This window comes from Balaenoptera ricei, chromosome 6, assembly GCF_028023285.1.
Source record: "Balaenoptera ricei isolate mBalRic1 chromosome 6, mBalRic1.hap2, whole genome shotgun sequence".
Taxonomy (NCBI): Eukaryota; Metazoa; Chordata; class Mammalia; order Artiodactyla; family Balaenopteridae; genus Balaenoptera; species Balaenoptera ricei.
Window position 1 is genome coordinate 108110961 of NC_082644.1, and position 21612 is coordinate 108132572.

The 21612-nt window shown below is 42.9% G+C and overlaps 1 protein-coding gene across 3 annotated transcripts in view; it reads right to left on the bottom strand.

Annotated features, from left to right (window-relative positions):
- The window catches only part of BRINP1 (BMP/retinoic acid inducible neural specific 1), a 513527-nt gene that overhangs the window by 306794 nt on the left and 185121 nt on the right, over positions 1 to 21612 (bottom strand). For all 3 annotated transcript variants that reach the window (XM_059926552.1, XM_059926553.1, XM_059926554.1), the window contains one exon: positions 5448 to 5635. The gene's annotated coding sequence lies outside the window, so the exon portion shown is untranslated. The remainder of the gene's footprint in view (positions 1 to 5447; positions 5636 to 21612) is intronic.

The window sequence follows — 21612 nt, forward strand, 5'->3', positions numbered from 1 at the left end:
TCAGACAGAGTTGAGCCCTTCCACACATGAGCAGAGAATAGTGGTTGCTTTCTTGTCTGGCAGCATCTGCCATGTTTAGGCAAGAGAAAGTAAAAAGTTATGTCTGTCATAGGCAGACAGTCTTGTATGGTAATGATAAGCCAACAAAGCTTCTCATTGTCATGTGACCTAGTATGATGAATTGAAATCTAGAGGACCTCACCTCCAAAATGCAACACTCCTTCTCCCAACCCACTGATTCTTCCCCACAGGATGTTTGCTGAGTGCACGGGGAACTTGCAGGAGGTTGATGGCTGGGCTGGAAAAAGAACAATCTCCTTCACCTAATGGTCCTCAGAGCTCAAAGTTCAGCTAGGGAGAAGATCCAATAATTACACACAGGATACACCTTGACCTTAGACATTTGAAACCAGAGATGAACTGAAACTAAATAAAACTGAAACTCAGATGTGACCTAACCCAACTCATGACTGAATTTAATTGAGATTCTAAGTCTTTATTCTAGCTTCCTCACTGAGCAAAGGGTTTGTCTCTCTGGGGTAAAATGATATTTACTCCAGTCTCTATGGTTGATTAAAACACAATATCTGGCATACAATAAAATTTGAAGTCTGCAAAAAAACAGGCAACTGCCACCTATAAGCAAGAGGAAATAACAGTCAATAAGAGCAGACCCACAGGTGACCCAGATACTAGAATTAATAGACAATGACTTCTAAAAATTATAAATATACAGTAAAATAATATAAGGATGAAAAGATAGACAAAAAAATTGAGAAATTTAATAAAGATTCTCTAAAACAGTTCCAAATAAATACTATAAAATTGAAAAGTACAATATCTGAAAGAAAGAATTGGCTAGGCTTAACAGCAGACCTGACACAGCTGAATAAAGGAACAGTGAATTAAAAAACAAATCAATTGAAACGATACAACCTAAAGCACACAGAGAAAAAATATTGAAAAAGGTACATGTAAGACTATAACATATGATGTAACTGGAGTCCCAGAAGGAGAGGATAGAACAGAAGAAATATTAGAAGAGATAACTGCCAAAGATTTTCCAAAATTGATGAAAGAGACCAAATCATAGATTCAAGAATCTATTTCTTCTCTGAAACTCAACCTGGTTGATGATAATCCTAACCAATCTCAAGGTGCCAGATATGAGCACTGGGTACTCTAATTTCCCCTGTACCAGGATCTGTTCTCCCTCTGCTGACTCCCATGGACTGACCTCCTGACTGTACCCCCTACTCTAGTGCCTCTCAGACTTTTTCATGGTGCTGGACTATACTAAGAAGTCCAGTATGAAAGCTGCCAATACCTCCATATCTGTCTAACTCGGACTACTCTGCCCACACCAAGCTACCAAGAGGAGTGGTAACTGGATGTTCTTTGCATCAAAATGTTGCTTGTTTAGTGAACACCTGATCCAAAGTCAGTCCCTTCATAAATGGCCAACGACACCTGTTTTATCATGAAGTCAAGAATCTGTCCAGTAGGAATACACTTAATTAGCTAAACAAACTACCAGGAAAGGAAATTGAAGTGATTGGTTAATCTAAAACAAGAGATGAATGAAGCATTAGGGTTAGAGATGAAAAGCCAACATGACAAAGATATGTGAGACTTGGAGAGTAGGTCCCTGGAGCCACCTTGTATTATTCATTCATTTAATCTGTTCTGGATATAGAGCTTGCAAATTTCATTTGCAGGCCTACAACAAATGCTTCTAGAATGTCTCTTGTCTTTGCCACCATGATAAAAGCAGCCCAACTGTCTGTCTGTGAATGATTTGAAGATCTTTGCCTGGACCTGATTTTGCCATGCATAGCCGATGCAATGACCCTAAATACTGAGGTTGCTACACCATCAGAAAATTGTGTCCTGGGTGACTCTCCTCCCATAACCCACACTCTAGGTCCTAATGACTGAGGTCCCTCTCTGCCCCAGCTCATTCCATGCTTGTCCCACCTACCAATCTCCTAAGCCCTTTTTTTCAGATATACATTTCAGGAGTTGGTTCATAACAACAAATATTAACTGAACAACACTGTGTAAGCCATTATGCTACTTGTAATAAATAGATACACTGAATAGATTTCTTTTGCATGAAAAATCTGGTTAATCAATAAAGTCAGCTTAAGGGGCTTTGTTATAAAGGATCCTGAGGCCTGTTCCAAGCAGTATGGTAAGGAATGCTGTGATTGATGATTAATGTCTTCCTGGAGCAAGGAATTAGGGAGAGGTAGCACACCGTATACCTGCCATCCAGGCTCTAAGGGATATAAATATGTATTAAGGGAGCCCCTGTCCCAAAGAGTCTCTCAATCTATTGGAAAGACAGACAAATATATAACTAGCTAAAACATAAGACACACAAGCCAACAGTGAAATATTAACAAATTCTATGACAACAGTTGGAGGGGGGAAACAATTTATCCTGACAATGAGGATTGAGAAAGGTCTTATGGAGGTGGCAAAGCTTGAGCTGGGCTTTAAATGGAATTAAATCATTTGGGAATCCAAGTCAAAGTTACAACACTGCCAGCAGCTTTTGGCCATTTAATTTTGTGTCACTTCTTTTTTTTCTTTTTCAAATCCAGCATTTCATTTCGGACTTTGTGAGTTTTATGCCTGGTGTTATTAGAGTCGAGGAAGCTTTTGTCAAACTTGATCTCCAGGTTCCTTCCTTAATTCCTCTAAGGCAACATTTCACGGCCCTCTAGTTCATGCTATGCATGATCCCACACCCACCCCATCCCTGTGCACTTCAGGGGGCTGGGATCCAAGTCCAGGCTCCATGGACAGGGGAGGATTTCCACTGTCTCACAATGTACCCATTGTCATACCATCAAGTGTTAACCACCTTCCTTGAAACATGACATTTTCCTTTTTACAATGACACAATGACTTGCAAATAAAGTGATATTAATAAATTTAATTTGCCATTATTTGCATCAAAGATGGTTATGATTCAGGTTGGGGGTCAAAAGAAGGTCGATTCCCCATTGAGTGCACTGGAATACGGCATCCTTGAAAGTGAGTTAGGCAAGAAAAAAAAAAGGAGATCTGGGTTGAGATCCTTTCTCTGTTTTGCTCTGAGACATTTAGAAAAGTCACATTTCCTCCGAGTTATCATTTTATCATGTGTCCAGTGAGATGGGTGGAGAAGATGATTTCTATGTGCTACTCAGACATCAATTTCTGTGATGCCTATAAAAAGGATAACTCTGTGGAGAGTGAAGGGTGGGGCCAGAGGTTGGAATCAGACACTGGAAAGCTGTCTCAAGCCACCATCTTAGTACCAGTCAAGAATTCTGGCCACTCACCCAGTTGACAGCAGGGGGGAAATGGAATAAAAACAGAGATATGGCTGGATCTACTCAGGAGCTAACCTCAGAATCAGCCACCTGTGACGGTAAGCAGGCGACTGACCATAGTACAAAGAAAGGTCAAAGGGAGAGCCATACATGAGCACAGAATTTTTGACAGAGTGACCTCATCTACTAGCAAAAGTGCTGCAATGAATTTTCCAGGCAGGACTAGGAAAAGAGTGAGAGGATGGACAGAGGCATAGGAAGAAGAGGTAGCTCCCTCCTCACCAGTCAGTTTTAAAACATCTCCCCAAACTCACGAGATCCAGCCAGTAACTTCCCAAGAACTTAGCATATTAGGGCTGAACTCAGCAGTCATCTATTTTTTTGAAAGCACAGAAAAACAACCACCACCAAAACAAAGCACTATATGAAGCATTTGAGAATAACTAAATGGTAATCTTCTTTTGACTAATTATAAATGTATTTGGAGTTCAGAGAAGAAGGTCAGTATGAACTGGAGAGATAAACAAAGGCCTCCTGGATGAGGCTGGCTTTTGAATTGACCTTGAAGAATGGAAAGGAATATTGAAAAGACAGTAATATGCTTTATCAAAGTAGGGAGTAGGATGTGAATACACATACACTTCAACAATAGGCAAATAATGAGAGAATCCACTTCAGGAAAGGCAAGGACATAAAGCAGAGGCTCAGAACTGGGATTCAGCATGACTTGTTTGGGGATAAAAAAGATAATTTTGATTTGACTGGTGAGCAAGGAACATTGGGGGATATTTGGATGGGTCAAGGGGAGCTAGATTTTGGAGGACCTTCAAATCTGTGAAATTTGGACTTAAGTCATAGTCAACGTTAAGATTTATTGGTAAGCAACAGGGAACAGGGTGGGTGGCAGTACAAATGCAGGATTTTAAGAAGATAATTCGTATGGCTTATGAAAGAAGAATTGGCATAGGGGGCTGGCTTGGAGACTGTTGCAGAAATCCAGCCAGGGGTATTAAAGACCTAAACATATGGATAGATGCTCGAATATAGCCTTAAATTGAATGGATGAAGCCTAGATTGAGGAAATGGCTGCAGGAATGGAGATAAAATGTCATCTGAGACAATTCAAATGAATAGATGTCAACTCTCAATCATGAATTGGATTCACAGGTGAAAAATCTGAAGAAAGATCTCTCTAGTTGTACACGTGTACCTTTAATGATTTTCTATATAATTTTCTCAGGGAAAATAATATATAATTCCACTTTGGAATTAGATTTCACTTCAGGTCTAATTTAAGCAACGAGGATTAAAAGACTGACTTTCTAATGCAAGCTTTTGCTCCAGCCAATGGCAGGAACTCCAACAAAACCCAAAAGGAAGTTGTTCAGGATGGTTCTCACCCAATTTGGCAAGGTCCTCCTTCTCAAAATTCCTCAAGAAATTCACCAGATCTGAATAGCGTGAGAAAGGGTTTGACCTTTCCTGAGGGCCTCCCTAAGTATTTTACATACATCGTCACATTCTATTCTCCTATCAACCTTGTGTATATGTGCACAATGCTTCCCACTTAATGACAAAGAAACAGCCACAGAAAGAAGGCGAGACTCACGGAAGGAAGGAAGGGAGGGAGGGAGGGAGGAAGGAAGGAAGGAAGGAGGCGAGACTCAGGCAGGGCCACCAGCCAGATGGTGGCGGCACTGGGGTTCCAATCTGCCTATCTCCAAACACACTTTTCCTTCTACACTGTGCAGGAACTATGCTCCCAGACCCAAGGGCATTTTTATTCTTTGATTCAAAGTGACATGCTGTAAATAACTCTCTCTTTTCGAGTGCCCAGGCCCCAGTCTTTATAAGTTAAAAAAAAAAAAAAATGAAAAAAAATCATACGACCAGAAAGTTTCCTGCAAGGACAGGATTCCTCTCTGTAGTGTGACTTGATCCAAGATAAAGTCTGGAAAAAAAGCTTTTGTTCCAAGGGCTGTTGTTAAGGATGTGCACAGCTTTTCTTCCGGACTTCATATACCCAGTTCCTCAGTCACCTTTATGCATTTCTTCCCTCAGTGAATGCATGTCCTGACCCTCACCTTGACTGACCCCGGGGGATTTAATGCGAAGACTCACCTCATAGCTGGGTTCAGGGAACTTTGCATTACTCCTCTCTTAGGGCATCACCTGTTGACCTGCAGCACCTGAAAGGCCACGAACCTGGTGATCTACTGAGATGCAGCAAGGTCCTCTTTGGCGTCTCCATAATTCCCGTGTCAGCCGCCTATTTCCACTTCAGTCTCCTGGGATGTAACTGCTATGAGCTGTAGGGAGGAAACAGGCAAAATGAGCTCAGAGAGGTAGGTTGGAGCAAATGACTAGTGCCCTGGCAGGAGACTGGATCTGAAAAAGAAAGCATATCAAAAAGTTTCCCAGGACTTATGAAGGCTGAATGTCCATCAGAATATGTGGGTCTGTTCCAGCTTGCCAGTGAGCATATCAGAATGAGGGGCTAAAGTACAACAGGGGATCCCTAAATGTAGAATGGAAAGGGTGATATACACACCTTTGTTGGTGAGTGTATGTGACAGGGGAGGAGCAAGAAAGCAGGATATGGGGAAGATTAGGGTTTTCATTCTTCAATAAATGTCCTTTGACTCCTTTTTATATGTCAGATAATGTGCTAGTTGGCAGGGATATAGCAAAGCAGACAGAATCCGTATCAGAGACTGGCATTAATCACGTGAACACATAAATATATATATTTTAAACTGTGTTTAATGAAGAAAAAACCCATGGAGTTATGAGCATTTATAAAAGGAGTCCTGACCTTGCCTATAGGTTCAGAGCTACTGCAGTCAGGAGAGACAAGACACGTGAAGGTCCAGAGCAGAAAGTAGTCCCGTGTGTTCTAAGCCCAGTGTGTAAAAAAATGTCAGTGGGGCTGGGGGACAGAGTGGCACAATCCAGGGCAGGGAAAGTAGGTGAGAATCAACTTAAACAGAACTTTGTAGGCTACACTGAGAATTTTGATGATTGATGGATAGACAATCTGCTTTACTCACTGATTTGGGGGCATCAATTTTTGGATTTTAGTAGAAAAGTGAAATGACTAGGTTTGCAGTTTTTAAAGATTGTCCTGGCCATGAGGAAAGAACCAGGATGCTGAAAGCTCACAAATGGGTAATTGGTATCTAGCAAGATCTGCTGAAGTTAACATGTCACCCTGAGGGCAAGTGTGGATGAATACAGGAAAGGAGCCAGGTTTTGCTTAGTATCTTTTATATACCAGGGATTGTGACAAGGGTTTAGTGATTCTCATTTTATTTAATCTCTATAAAATCTTTACAAAGTAGATGGTATTTCTGCTATTTGACAAATGAGGGAATACCTACTTTAGAGAAATCCATCCATCCATCCATCCATCCATTAGTTGATTGATTGATTCACCAAATATTTTATGGAGTACCTACAATGAAGTTACCTTGCTAGCCACTGGGATTACACTGGTGAACAAGACACCATCCCACCTCTCAAATAATTTATAGGCTAGTGGAGATACAGTTGAGTAAGTGGATGATTAAGTTCAGTGGAGAAAGTTCTATGCTATGGGTCAGCCCATAGTGCTTGGAAGAGCAAAGACAAAACACCCATCCTTGTTATGGCAGGTCCGAAACTTACCTAAGATCTCACAACCAGTGTGTGTCAGAGCCAACTCTCAAATCTATGTAGGTGTGCCTTAATCTGAAACTCACATGCTTTTCATCTCACCATATTATGCAAGCAGTTACTTTGGATTTTTGGTAAACTCTCTGAAAACACATGACACAACTTGACTAAATCCCACCGGACGTTTAGCTGTGAAGCTCTGTGTGAAGAAGCACAAGGGAGGCTGGCAGACCTCGGAGCCCCTCCCCCAAGCTGCCTGCACTGGGCTGAAGCCAGGCCGCCCTGGAAGCACTGAGCACTCAGGCCTCCGTAAGCACCTGTCCAGGACAGGCCGTGCATTTCACGAGCTCTGCCACGGCAGAGGGGCACTTGGCACCTCAGCCAATGGAAATGGCCCCTTCAGGCCAAACAAAAAATGAAGTGCACAGGCTGCCAGCGTTTTGGAGCATGAGAGAAAGAAATCTAGGTTGAGTGAGGAAGAGCTATTAATTACAGTCTCAGCTTGGGTCTGAGAGTCGTGAGAAGTGCTTCGTCTGAAAATCACTTGTCTCAGAGAACAGGAAAGCACTGTCACCCATCCTGTCCCATCCCTTGGGCCCAACCAGAGCCTTGCAGGAGTGCGTGAACACACACACACACACGTTTTACCAAGTATTAATTATGTGCCAAGCATGACATTTAGTGTTTTTCTGCACTATCTTATTTCATTTCATCCCTATGATCATTTCTTAATTATTATATGTATATTCCATAACAATAGACCAAAAATATAGAGCTCCCCATTTTCAGGCTCTATTTTATTCTTCCAGAATCTTTTCTGACTTTTAAACAAATTTATAGAAAAGGACAAATTACTTAGAAAATATGCTATTTTACATTGATATCCTTTTCCCCACCATAACCCAGGAAAGGCGTTGACATTTATTACTTGGGCCTTTGAGAAGGGTTACGCTACCACATCTTAGAAGACTACAGGAAGGAGGGAAGTGGTCTATTTTTTTTGGAGGGAGGGGGCGGAGAGACTAAGCTTCTCCCGCCTGGACAGGAGATGCAGCTGAGTGGCACACCCTGGCCTGGAGGACACCGTGAGTAGGGAAAGGAGAGAGCCGCCGCCTCTCAATAGTCGGGGAGACCACTATGCCAGCACCTCCGAGCCCTGTGGAATAGCTGTACCTTGGAAAGGGGAGGCCAGGATCAACCCCTAGAGCCAAAGGACCAACTCTACAGGGAACATGGCACCCACAACTGAGCAACAAACTGAAGTCTGTTCCCTCTCCTGATTCCTAAAACTTATTCCACCCTCAGGGCACAGAGAGGCTATACTGGAAGGAGGGAAGCTTGCATATTCCATAAGCACCTCCATAGACACGGCTCATAAACCTACAAAAATAGGTTTATTGTGTATGAGGTCCATGCCCTTATACACAAACGCACAATCATATGAACTCAGAGTTATACACAGTACTTCTATTTACTCTTTTTTACATTAGCTGATTTTTTTTAGTGTCTCCATGCGCGTGTGTGTGTGTGTGTGTGTGTGTGCGCATCTATGTATATGCATTTATGTCGAGGAAGGGGCTCCAAGGAGGGCCATCTGAATGACTCTTTCAGAGATACACATGAAAGTAATGGACTTTCTTAAAGACCCAAATAAACACTATTGAGTGGGAGAGAAAATAGGAGAGAGAATGAGAGAGACAGCCGGGAAGCAAAGCCTCTGTGATTCGGGGCCAGGATGCCTTTCACCATGTGCAACCTCAAGGCCAGACTCAGAGCACAGATTGGGCAGCTGCCTGTCTGGCATGGCTGAGATCTCCCCGCTGCCGTGAAGTCTCCTTCAGCACACTGATCTTTTCCCACACGTCCCTCTTTGGGTTTATGACAAAGATCTCATGTTTGGGCAGGGGTAGGGGAGATATTTATTTATGAACTCCTTATCAGTATAGTGAGTTATTTACAACCTCAGCCTAGAGATGAGGTTGAATTCCACTGGCATCACCGAGTGATTTTAGCAATATCTTGTTCTTTTCTTTGCTTCCACCTTCTCATGTATAAAATGTTTTCCTTGGTTTTGTGTTATTTTTTTTATCGAAGGGTAGTTGATTGACAATGTTTCGGGTGTACAGCAAAGTGATTCAGTTTTATATATATGTGTGTGTGTGTGTGTGTGTGTGTGTGTGTATATATATTCTTTTTCAGATTCTTTTACATTATAGGTTATTACAAGATATTGAATACAGTTCCCTGTGCTATACAGTAGATCCTTGTTTATCTCTTTTGTATATAGTAGTATGTATCTGTTAATCCCAATTCCCAATTTATCCCTCCTCCCCCTCCCCTTTGGTAAGCATGTTTGTTTTCTATGTCTGTGAGTCTGTTTCTGCTTCATAAATAAGTTCATTTATGTCATTTAGATTCCACATATAAGTGATATGTAATATTTGTCTTTGTCTGACTTACTTCAGTTAGTATGATAATCTCTAAGTCCGGCCATGTTGCTGCAAATGGCATTATTTCATTCTTTTTTTATGGCTGAGTAGTATTCCATTGTATGTATATATGTACCACATCTTCTTTATCCATTCAGCTTTCGATGGACACTTAGGTTGCTTCTATGTCTCCGCTATCGTAAATTGTGCTGCTGTGAACACTGGGGTGCATGTATGGTTGCTTTGAACTATAGTATGGTAGGAGGATTAAATGAGGAGATGCAAGTGAAGTGGATGTCTCAGTCAATGCTGTCATCATCACCACCATCACCATTATCATCACCATCACTACCATCATCACCAGTCATTCATATCCTATGTAAGATGTGGTCACAGATTGACCAGCTTTGGGACTGAGTACCATGGGAGATGAGAAATGGGCAGATGTGTTTTGATGTAGGAGAGGGAATGGGGAACTTCCAGGGATGAGGGTGATTTTGTCAAGAAAAGCAGAGCTGAGTTGGGCCCCTGAGTTGATGGTGACATGGGGGTGTACCCTCATGTATGTGTGGATGTGGGGACGAATGGCCTCTGACAGCAGCAGTTCCATTAGCTTCTTCAAGCTTGATAGGAGAAGAGCCACTGCAGAAATTAGTCAGTCATCCTCTGTCACCAGGTCTGCCCCCTTCTAGGTCCCTGCCAGAGTCCTGCAGTCTTGCAGTGTGAGAGCTCAAACAGACTTCAGACATCCACAGCACCATCCCCTTAAATGATGCAGAGGAGAGCAGTGCAGCTCAGAGAGGAAGGAAACTCGTCCAAGGTCAAGCTCTGGAGCTTGGGTCTGGAACACAGGTCACTAGACTCCCATTCCAGAGCACATCTCAATACCTACAGTGTCTCAACTCAAATTCCAGCACCAGCCCTTGATGGAGGCATTTATCACACAGCTCCATCGCAGCTTCCCTGGGTCCTGACTCTGCCCCTAGCTAACTGTGGCCCTTAAGGGCACCCTTCCTTTCCCTGACTTTGTAATTTGGGTGACTGATCTGGATGGTTTCTAAGGTCCCTTCAGCTTTGGTGATCTGTGCTTCCCCAGCTCACGAGTCACAGAGGCTGTCAGATGTCCGAGTAGGAGGAGGATGCAGCATGACAGGTGGTGTCCCTGACTCTGGAGGGGAACTTGGCAGAGCTGCCTCCTCTGATGGGGATGGGGAGGGTGGGAGCTGGCAGAAGGATCCGCCCACCCTGGACAAAAGCTATGATTCACCCAGTGGAGGAAGGGAAGGAGGGAGACCCATCAGCCAGTAGCACGGAACTCCATGGGCGATGTATCTGAGACCTTCTAAGCCCTGGGCCTCCATGTACAAAAGGCCTGAAGCTGACTCAGGCAAACCCAAAAGCTTGAATTTACAACTCTGAAACTGAGATTTATTTTTGTGACAAAGCTACTTCAGGATTATTCAGAAAGTTCTAGTGACTCAGTTTTCCATGGTACAGCCAGAGGGGTCTTTCTAAAATAAAAATTGGGCCACGGCATTTTCTTGCTTAAAAGAAAATTTTTAGGGACTCCCACAATCCTTGCCGTGGCCTCTAGAGTCTGGTTAAATGTGGCCTTTGCCTGCCCCACTGGTCTACTCCCAGCCCTCTCCCCCTGCACCACTGCCGCCATTCCCAGAGGACCCTCACTCATGCCCTTCTCACTGCTTTTGCAACTGTTGTTCCTGCCTCCAGGAATGCTGTTCCCTGCGCTTCTCTGCCATCTATCACTAATCTTTCTTCAGGTCTCTGATTAAATATTACTTTAGCAGAAAGGATCTTCTTACTCCTCCCCAATTTAATTATGACACCCTCTGGTATTCCTGACCATCATAACATCATCTTTGTCCTTTTAGCACTTACCTCAATTTGTAACTGTATACTTGTTTGGGATTACTTTTTGTTCTTGTCCCCCCATGATTCCCAAACTCCATAAGACCAAGAATCATATTTATCCCTTCCCTCCCTGAAATGCCAGCCCCTAGCACAGTGCCTGGCAAATAGTGAACACACAGTAAAAGACTTTTTTATTTGTTTTTTTTTAAAGGGGAAGGTAGGGTCATGGAGACCCACATCAGGAATAACTGTCATAAAATGTAAAATATCCATGGATCCTTCCCAAAGTATCTTCAGGGGGATTTGTGCATTCACGTAAAATCAGTGCTTTGTATCCCTCCTCCCAGAGGACAGCAGGTTTAGAACCATAAAATGTTGAGACTGGACAGAACTCTAGGAAAAAAAAAATATCTTGGCTAGTGGTTTCAAATTCTCTTTTAGGAGTAGAACCTGTTTCCCAGCCAAAGCTTTGTCCAAACCCCAATATATAAACCTCACAAAAGCAGAGATCTTTGGCTAATGCGGGGGTCTGGGGTTAACAGGGGCAGTGAATCCTAGAATCTTTACTCTCTGTCCCTAGGGTGGAGTAGTGGGGAGTGGTCCACTCTAGGTATAGGCAATAAGAGGGCATAGCGTCTGTAGAGAATTTAAAACAATAATACAATCGATAAACAATAAACACAAAACAGTAAGATCAACTAAAATCCGACCGGTTTCTTATTAGACAATTCCAGATAACGTCAGTGATAAAATGCTCATTCTTTGCCAGGATGGCAGGCCCCCATTCCTTGTATGCTGCAGATCCCATGCCCTTCCTCCACGGAATTTTCATCCGAAGCCCTCATCAAGGAAGTAACTAACTTGGTCAAAAAGTAGGAGCACCCATGACAAGCAAGCTCAGGATGAGCTCACCCAAATGGAATGAAGTCAACCTCAGCTGAGCACTAGCTCCATGGGCTGTTGTGTTACCCTTGTGGCTACTCTCAGAACAGAGGTGAGAGGCAGGAGTGGGTAGAAGTCAAAGGCACAGACTCTGTAGCCAGACAGCCTGGATTCAAATCCCAACCATGTCATGTACTAGTGTGTTGAGCTTGGGCAACTTACTTGATCTCTTTAAGCTCAAGTCTTCATCTATATAATGGGGATAATAAAGTGACCTACAGTCGAGTATTGCTTTGTCAATTAGAAAAGAGAATCTATGCTAATTGTATGGCAAAGGAGTAAGCACAGTAGATATGAATCTTAGTCATTGCCTGGGATTTGCATGTCTGGAGTCATCTTTATCTTAATGCCTGGTTGCTGGTCGCTGGAGAAAACACATGTGGTACCAGGGATGCCCTTGATGCTGGCATTGCAGGGGTACCTTTCTCCACCTGGGGAAACTGCTTGACAGGGGCTGAATGTACAAAATGCTGAGATCCACAAGAAGAAGCCAGGAGTACCTGATGAAAGGAAACAAGAGCTTTATCTTTCTGCCTGATCTTGATAACCTAACAATTGAGTTGGAGGAGGGGAATTGGGACTGTTGCTGCTCTCTAGACAGCACCAAAGGCTAAAAATTTTTAAAATGATAATAATGGAAAGTAAGTTTCCTTCTTAGGGTTAGGCTTGAGACACCGCTTTTTATGTTCCCATGATCCTGGTAGGCCTCATGAGCTTCCATGAACCAGAATAACTTCTCCTTCTCTTATTTACCTAAAACCTCCAGTAAGCCCAGAGCATCCTCAGCACCTCAGAAACACAAACAATATACACTGCACAATGCATCTTACTGATAGGTCTACGATTTCATATGTTTGTACAGAGAGAAATGGAGACAGGAAATAGTATTGGCTGTGTGACTACCACGTGCCTGGCACCACGTAAGATACTTCTCATATATCATCTCATTTTTTTAATCATGCAATTCTAAACACTCTACCCTTTATTCATTTTTATAGCATCTCATTTAATCCCCGCAATAATATTGCAATATATTTCCATTTGTCAGATTGGAAAATTGAAGCTCAAGAGGTCAAGTAACTCGTCCAAAGTTACACATCTTAGAAGGATAGAGCAAGTATTAGAACCCAGGCCCATGAGAATCTGAAGTCTTTACTATTTCCTCTATGCTACTCCATTGCCCCTTTAGTATTTTATTTCTCAGGTATTAATTTATTCATCATTAAAACAGCCTTGGGAGGCAGGAGACATTGTATCCATTTTAGAAGGAGAAACAGAACTTTGGAGAGACAACAATGGTTATCCACTGTCACATAAAATTTCGAGGACACAGCTATGAGTCTAAAAGGCACAGAGTTTGATGAACGTCAAGCTCACTCCAGTGTGTCCGGGAGGATCTCAAATCCTCTGTAACTCCCTAGCACCTTTTCTGAGAGAGGCAAGGAAAGGAGCAGGGAGGGTAAGTAATTTTTCCGATGCCATGCAGTAAAATATTTCTCAGCCCTGCATCTGTAGGACTTTGGAGAACCTCTCTTGATGAGCTCTGTTTCAGGATCTTTCAAACCAAAGCCTTTTTCTGGATCCCTGTAGTATTATCGCTCGGGTGGAATGGAATTTTCCATTTACTGAGTGAAACTGACTTCTGAGTGACAACATCCTCCCACCTAAAGCCTGGATGGGGCCCAGGTTTCAGGTTCCAAGCACTGCCATGAAATTCATGAGCCTGCATCTCCTGGGGCTGGGCCCATCATGCCTGGTATGGGCAGGTTTCCACACTGAAGCCCGTCTCTGAGAGCTGAAGGGCATTTTCCACCCTGGTAGGAACACACAGAGAAACCCACTCCATCCTGCAGGCCCTTGCTAAGCAGAAATGCTGCATCCCGAGAACACATTAGTCATGGTGATGACTACTGCTGACTCGAAACAGTGCAAGATATGACACACAACAGCAGAGGGAGAAGGCCCCTGGGGATTGTCTAGACCAGCCTCAATAGTTTCCTATTGAGGAAACTGAGGCCCAGTGGGGAGCAGTAACTCACCCAAGACCACCCAGTCAATCATGATAGAAAGGAGTTGTAGCATCTGCTCACACTGATCAGGGCCTAGGGAACCTTGAAAGGTGGAGGTGGCCAAAAGTCACTGGAGAGGTATGGACATATTTCGAGATCGGTTCCATTAGTGCCCTGGACAAACGCTGGCAAATTCTGGGCTGTGGGGATATGATCATGAGTCTCCAATTCCTTCCCCATCCCTCAGACTCTGAATATAGGGCATTAAACCTGGGAGACATCTCAGGAGAGTCTCTGGTGCAGATGCAGGATTGCAAACAATGCTGCTGAAGGTCAGCAAGGTGAAGGGCTGCACGTGTGGTCCTGGAGCTGAGTGGAGCTCCTTGGACTTTCAGATTGGTGGCTGCGTTAGGAGAAAGCTGGCCCAGCTCCTACCCATCACATGCACTTGTCACCTGGCCATTGTGATTGTATTCATTCATTCACCGAACAAATACATAGAGCATGTCCACATGTGCCAACTACTGTCTTGGGTGCAGGGATACAGTAGCAAATTAAACAAAGTCCCTGCTCTCATGGAACCTGGCATTTTCAGACTCGTCTCAGACATCACCTCCTCAGTGAAGCCTTCTCAGGTCATCCTGTTAAGAAGTGGTCCAACTTCTTATAAGTTTTACAGCATGCAGGGCCAGGAACTCAGTAATGCCTGACAAATGATTCTTGGATTATTTGATTAACTCAGTTGGTCAATCATCCATAAATGCTTAGCATTTTTATGTACAAGGTTTTATATTGGCATTAATCATAAATTGATGAATATTATGGTTTTCTGGATACATGTCTTTGGATATATGTCTTGTCTTCTTAAACATAATACAAGCTCCTTGATGAAGAGAGGGACTACAGGTAACCCGTCCATGTATAGTGGACTAGTGAACGTGAAGTTTTCTGGGAGTAAATAGCTACTTAGTACATGTTATTAGAAGGAGCGAAGAAGGATGGCTACCAATGACAACTCTCTGAAGCTTCTTAATTAGAGACATATATTGCCACCATTTCAAAGATGAGGAAACTATAATAAGTTTCCTAGGTAGGACATGCTCAGAACCGGGATTGAAATCAAGGACTTCTGAATACAGTCCTGAGCTCTGTAAATATCGGTTGAATGAGTGACTGAGTGAATGGTCTTACTTTATCCCTGTACCACAGCAGTTTCTCACCAACAAGACATTTTTTGGCGGGGAGGGGGTGGCAAAAAATGGAAATGGTTCCTATTTTTGAGGCTCTTCCAAAATGACCTGCAAAATGTTTGCACAAATGTGGGCTCTGAGAGTTCATGGCACAAAGGAAGAGGTTCAGTGTGGAGGACATAATCACCTGAGGTCAGAGCTTCTTGGGGCCAGAGGGAGGACTGGGGATAAGACTTTGAGGACAGAGACTTCATCAAGCTACCAAGGACCCAGCATACGGCTCTCACGTAGTCGGCGCTCAATAAACATTGGATGAATTACTGAATGAATGGCACATTTTGCTGAGTTCTTTCCAACATTTTCATGCTACTTTTAGTGGGAAGATGGAAAACAGGGTAAAGTACTGGCCCAGAAGCCAGAGCAAAGCTGGAGCTAAGCAAGCACACAAGCTTTTATTTATGAAACCCTGTGCAGACTCTTTTCCTCTCACAATGAGTAGTGCTCATATTATGTGGTGTTACAGATGCTGGAACAACCTTGTATTTATGGAGTGGCTGCCTGTGAGGGGTTCAGACCATTTTACAGACATGATCTCATTCATGCTGTCTCAGGTCTTCTATTCAATTACAGGATGGATCATTGCTCCAAACGAGGCAAACTATTTCTTTCAGATGCACACTTAGAATTATCCATTCTCCCGTTACAGGTTCAAAGATTTACAAATCACCACCCAATGGCTCCAGAATTGCTGCAGCAGGAAAGGAGGTGGGAGGAAATGGAAATTTTCTGAATTTATAATTTATGAACTCTTCAAATATTAGGAAGTCACTCTTTGTATCCTTATGTTAAAAACAGGGGAAAGCACAGGCTATGACTTAGTTGCAGCCACATAATATAATAATAAAGAAAGGAAAAAATGAATATTAATCCTTCATAACATTAGCTAGAGCTATAAAAATAGGAGTTAACCAATGTGGCTAAGAGGCAGAATAACTATAATCATAATAAGCATGAAAACAGATTGTGATATGGACTTATTCCCAAGCTAAGGATCATAGGAAGTGGATTCTTCTCTTGCTCTGCTATGAATTACTTTGTGGCCTTAAACAAACACCTAACTTCTCTGGACCTTTGTTGCCTTCTCTGACATTGGAGGTAATTGGATTAGATACTCCCCAAGTCTCTTCCATCACCAGGATTTCACAAGTCTTTGTGGTTCTACCACAAAGCGGTGGTGATTTTTGTGGTGATTTTAGTGGTACTACTAAAATCACGACCACCACTATTGATGCCTCATGTTTAATCAGAACATTATAGATACGTGCCAAGCATTTAGTAGATGAATGTGTCTAGTTTTCAGTGGTTTTCACACTGGATTGAGTTAATACACATTTGGTATGTACCTATTATGTTCCAGGTATAACGATGGTGCTAGAGTACAAAAAATTGTGAAAAAGCAAATCATCAACATGAATGTAGGCTATGAAGGGAGTCAAAATGACTAAATGTGAATGAATAGCAGAGGAGATGACATAAACTAGCTTTAAATGGATAGTTAATACAAGTTCATCAGATGGGCTAGAAAGGGAAATGGTTGAAAGGAAAAGGCATTACAGTCAGAGGGAAGAGCATGTATAAACACAGGAGGTGCAAAAAAGCTTCGGGAAATGTAAATAATGTCTGAAGATGGATCAGGAGGAAGCCAGGCTGGAGAAGTAGGTGTGAGTCCCATGATTAAGAACCTCAAAACCCGGCTATAGATCTCAGGCTTTGTTCCGTAGGAAACTGTGCCACTGAAGGGTTCCTAGCAGGAGATGATCATGTTTGATTTTCAGAAGGAACACTAGAAATGACTTTACCATATACTTCACTCCAAGGAAATCATGGACTAGATGTTATTCTTGTTTCACAAATGGAGAAGTTGAGACTCAGATAGGATAAGGCACCTACCTAGAACCAAATAGTTTAAAAACAGCAGAGCCAGGATTAGTCTCCTTTAATAAAAATCTATCAAAGTCTACCCTCTTCTACCTATATAACTTAACCTATTATTCCTCTGTTGCACAGACCCCTTGTCTCAGCAGGTAAATCATTCACTTGTCCTCTGAGTGAGCAATGACAAATCCCTCTCCTACTCTTGCCACCATGTTGTTCTGTCAATCTGGGATGTGCTCACCCTGTCCTCCCCAGTCCAAATTCCACAAAGATGTCAAGATTCAACTCAAGATCCATCTCTTTGGGGAAACTTTCCCTGGCTACTCTGGTTTCTACAGCGCTTTCAGAAGCCCTGCGTTATTTACAGTGTATACACCTATCCTAACAACCTTCATCTACTCATCCCATTCGACAACCCCAGATGGTACACAGCTTCTGTGTGCCTGAAACTATGCAAGGCAATGGTGATACAACAGGGAGAAAAGACATAGTCTTTACCCTCGTGTAGCTGAGGTCTAGTTTGAGGACACAGATAGCAGGGAAGAACCATGCATTTACAAACTTGAATAGTGTTTCAAAGGAAGAGTGCAGGGTGCTGAGGGTGGACAAGAGGAGAAACACTCCAGGAACACAGGGAAGGCTGCCATGAAGAAACGGTGCTCAAGCTAGAGTCTGAAGGGTTAGAGGGTAGGGAGCGGTTAACTAGGTGCAGGAAATGGGAGATAAGGGGAGAAATGTGGCCTGGGCTGAAGGAACACCCTGTACAAAGCCCAGGGTGGGAGAGGGCATGATGTACTGAGGAAAAGAAAGGAGGCACTGTTCAGCCAGGACACATAGGGGCAAGCAACAGAAACTGAACTCTGGTGAAAATGAAGCCCAATAGAAAATTATTGGAAGGATATTGAGAAATTCACAGTCTTACTAGGAAGGCCTAGAAAACCAAAGGAGTCCACACCTCCAAAACCCTTAGCAAACATCAGCATTCTGACAGGGATGATAGCGCCATTGTTTTAGCACTGGGCTTCAGAGCTAGCATCATCCCACCCCCAGCACAGGGCTTCTGGCACCACCTCTGGCACCTTTGTCCCCAGTGCCCTGGAAACAGGCAGATGTCACTTCTGCCACCATGATGAATTTTTATCCCAGTCTTTTTTTTTCCTATGCCGCTAGCTCCAGGTAGGCACCTCTGGTTGGTCAAGCATGCTGTCATTTTCTGGATTAATAAGGAAGTTTATATTGGGTTTTTTCCATTTCAATAGCAGGACACAGACTTGTTTCTCATCAAGATTTATAAGGTGGAAAACTCCCCAAACATAGAAAGAAGGTTTGGGTGCTGGGCACACAACAACACAACTGAAGGACAAGACTGCCTGTAAAATTCTCTAATTGTTTTAGTTGTGTTCATCTCATCTGCCAGACTGAATTGGGATCTCCTTTGGGGAAGTGCCTGTGCTTTCTCCCTCCCTCATAAGCTCAGCCATGACTGATGACACTGGCCACATACCCCCTGCTCAATAAATTCTTGTTGACTTCAGTCTAGTTCATTCTGCAAAGGTCATTTCATTTGACCTTAACTGGCAGATGATTTTCAAATGTAAAATATGAATAACTCAGCCCTAGAGTCAGTAACATCTTCAGATAGTCATGTCATCTGGCTATGCAGAACCTCTGGGCATGGGCAAGTATTCTGGGATGTGAGCAGACACGGAATGGAAACTGATACCTGACGTACCCATCACTTCTCAGGGGCTTATTCCCTCTAGGGCAGGAGAGAAGCTTACGTCTTAAAGATGCATTTGGACAATCCACTATTAGGTAGTGGTTACTTAGGTGAAAAAGGCTCCTTAAAGAATGAACAGTCTACACAATCAGGTGCAATGCCTCACGGCAAGGAATTTCTTCTCTCATTTTCTTTTACAGTGCTTTGGTGAAATGAGTGCTAGGTTAGGAACCAGAATATCTGAGTCTGGCTCTGGGCTTATTATTAGACATGAGGTCTTGGTCTATTCCCATGATTTCCTGGATCCTCAGACTCCTCTTCTATAAAATGGGCATGGTGATTTATTAGCATGCAAGCTAGGCATCGGTTGTTTCTGCTTGTCCCTTCTTCTTCTGGAAATTATTCATACATTCTCTTCTAGAATGATGATTCTCAAATTTGATCATACATCAGAATCACATGGAGGACTTGTTAAATCACAGATTCCTGAACCCTCCTTCTAGAGTTTCTGATTTTAAAGGTCTGGGATAGTGTTTGAGAATTTATATTTCTAGGTGTTTTCCAGGGGATGTTGATGCTACTGCTACTGTCCCAGTGACCACACTTTGCGAACCACCATTCTAGAAACCAACCCCCTTTTACGTTCAGTCTATGGGGTTTAAGAGGTTCATTTCAGCCTTTGCCTCCAAAGGTGGGAACACAAACTAGGCCTGACTAATAGTTTATTCAAACCACCTAGCCACAGAGGATGACTTGGGATGGGCAGGAGAACCAGGTCCATCCAATGGACATCTTTCTTCAAGGGTTGCCCACCTGGTAGAATGGGAGCCTGAATCCACTGGGGGCTATCTTGCATCTCTTGATGACTATACCAACAGATGAAATCAGAGCATAAACACGCAAAACATAGATTCTTGAAACTCAACTTGAGCTTCTCCAGTCACCCTTGAAGGGTGCTATATGAGACCACACATTCTCTTTTTTGCCTGAGCCACTTGGATTTCTGTCACTTGCAACCAAATAATCCAGCGTAATACATACACTTCACTTAACTTCCCAAGAACAGAGTGTGGGTTTAGTCCCTTAAAAAACAAACAAAAAACTTCCAAGAAGTTGTAACTGTGAGACAATGACCAAATAGGAAAATAATGAGATGGTGATATAGTTCCTTAAGGACTAACTTGCCAGACAATCTGAGAACAGCATACCAAAAACCACCATGATAATCAGAAGAATAGTAAGGAACCATTGTTGAGTAGTCAATGAATATCAGGCTTTCTGCTTAAAGACTTACATGCATTATCTAACTTAATCCACACAATGACCCTTGGAGGCAAATACTATCATAACATTAGCTCATAGATAAGGATACTGAACCTCAGACATTTTTAAGAAACTTACCCAAGTTTACTAACCCAGTAAAAGACAGCAAGAAAAGAAGAAAAGGGGGGAAAAAGTCAATCCAATTGGCCTGACTCCAGAAGCCATATTCTGTCATCCTCGTGAGATCAGAAGTCTTGACCTTCTATTTTAATTCAGAGACCATATCATCTTGAGGATATGAAGATGGTGCTTGATTCAAACAAAGGAACAAATATGGGCCCTTTGGAGAAGCAAGAAAACTCACAACACAATTTGGCCTGGGCTCAGAGGATTGAGAAGCCTCCAGCTGACTTCAAATTGGCAGGGTGGTGAGAGCCTTCTGGAGTTGTCTGAGGGTCTGGAAATAACTGCTTCTGTCTCTGTGGCTGACTGACCATCTTTGCCTGCCTTGAACTCTGTGTAGTACCCACTTCAGGGACCCCTAACAAAGGCACCTGATGGTAGCATGCCCAGATCCTTTCCTGCCCTGACATCAACAAACTCTCAAACTGCCCACTTGTCTCAACTCATTTGGTTACACTGACAGCTGCCCAAATCTGTGGTCTGTCCAATTTATCTAATCAGCATCCCTCACCAGCCTGCCTCTAAGTGCCTGTACCAAAAACAGAATTTTGTAGGCATTCCGAAGATCCCCAATAAATATTTCATTAGTGACCAATTTCCCCCATCTCAAAAATATATACTCAGATGGTTTGATTATATAAACAGATTGATTTTTAAAATAACTTTCAGTCCTTTTCAGTATGTTGAATATCACAACTTTTCTACTCTTCAATCTGTTTTTGTTCCAAGGTGCAATGGCAGCCTGATTCCTCCTGTGTATACAATGGAGATGGCAGAATTTTATCCGGTGTTGTCTGATCAGTCCTTCTTTGTTGCCTGCATGAATTCTTTCACCAACTTCCTAACCTGAATTCTTACCTCCATTCTCACTCCACACACCTAAATCTTGCTTCTCCACACTGCACAGCTGTCCTGAAACACCAAGATTCTTTGACTCATAAGCTGAAAACCTGCTATCAGTTCAACCTATTGCGTGTGCCACGTGACCTCTTCCACATACTCTTCCTAAACTTTAATTCCAGCCTTGCTTCCTTGCAGCCACACCCCAACTGTATATTCAGCCCTGGTCTACCCTGGAGAGACCCCTGT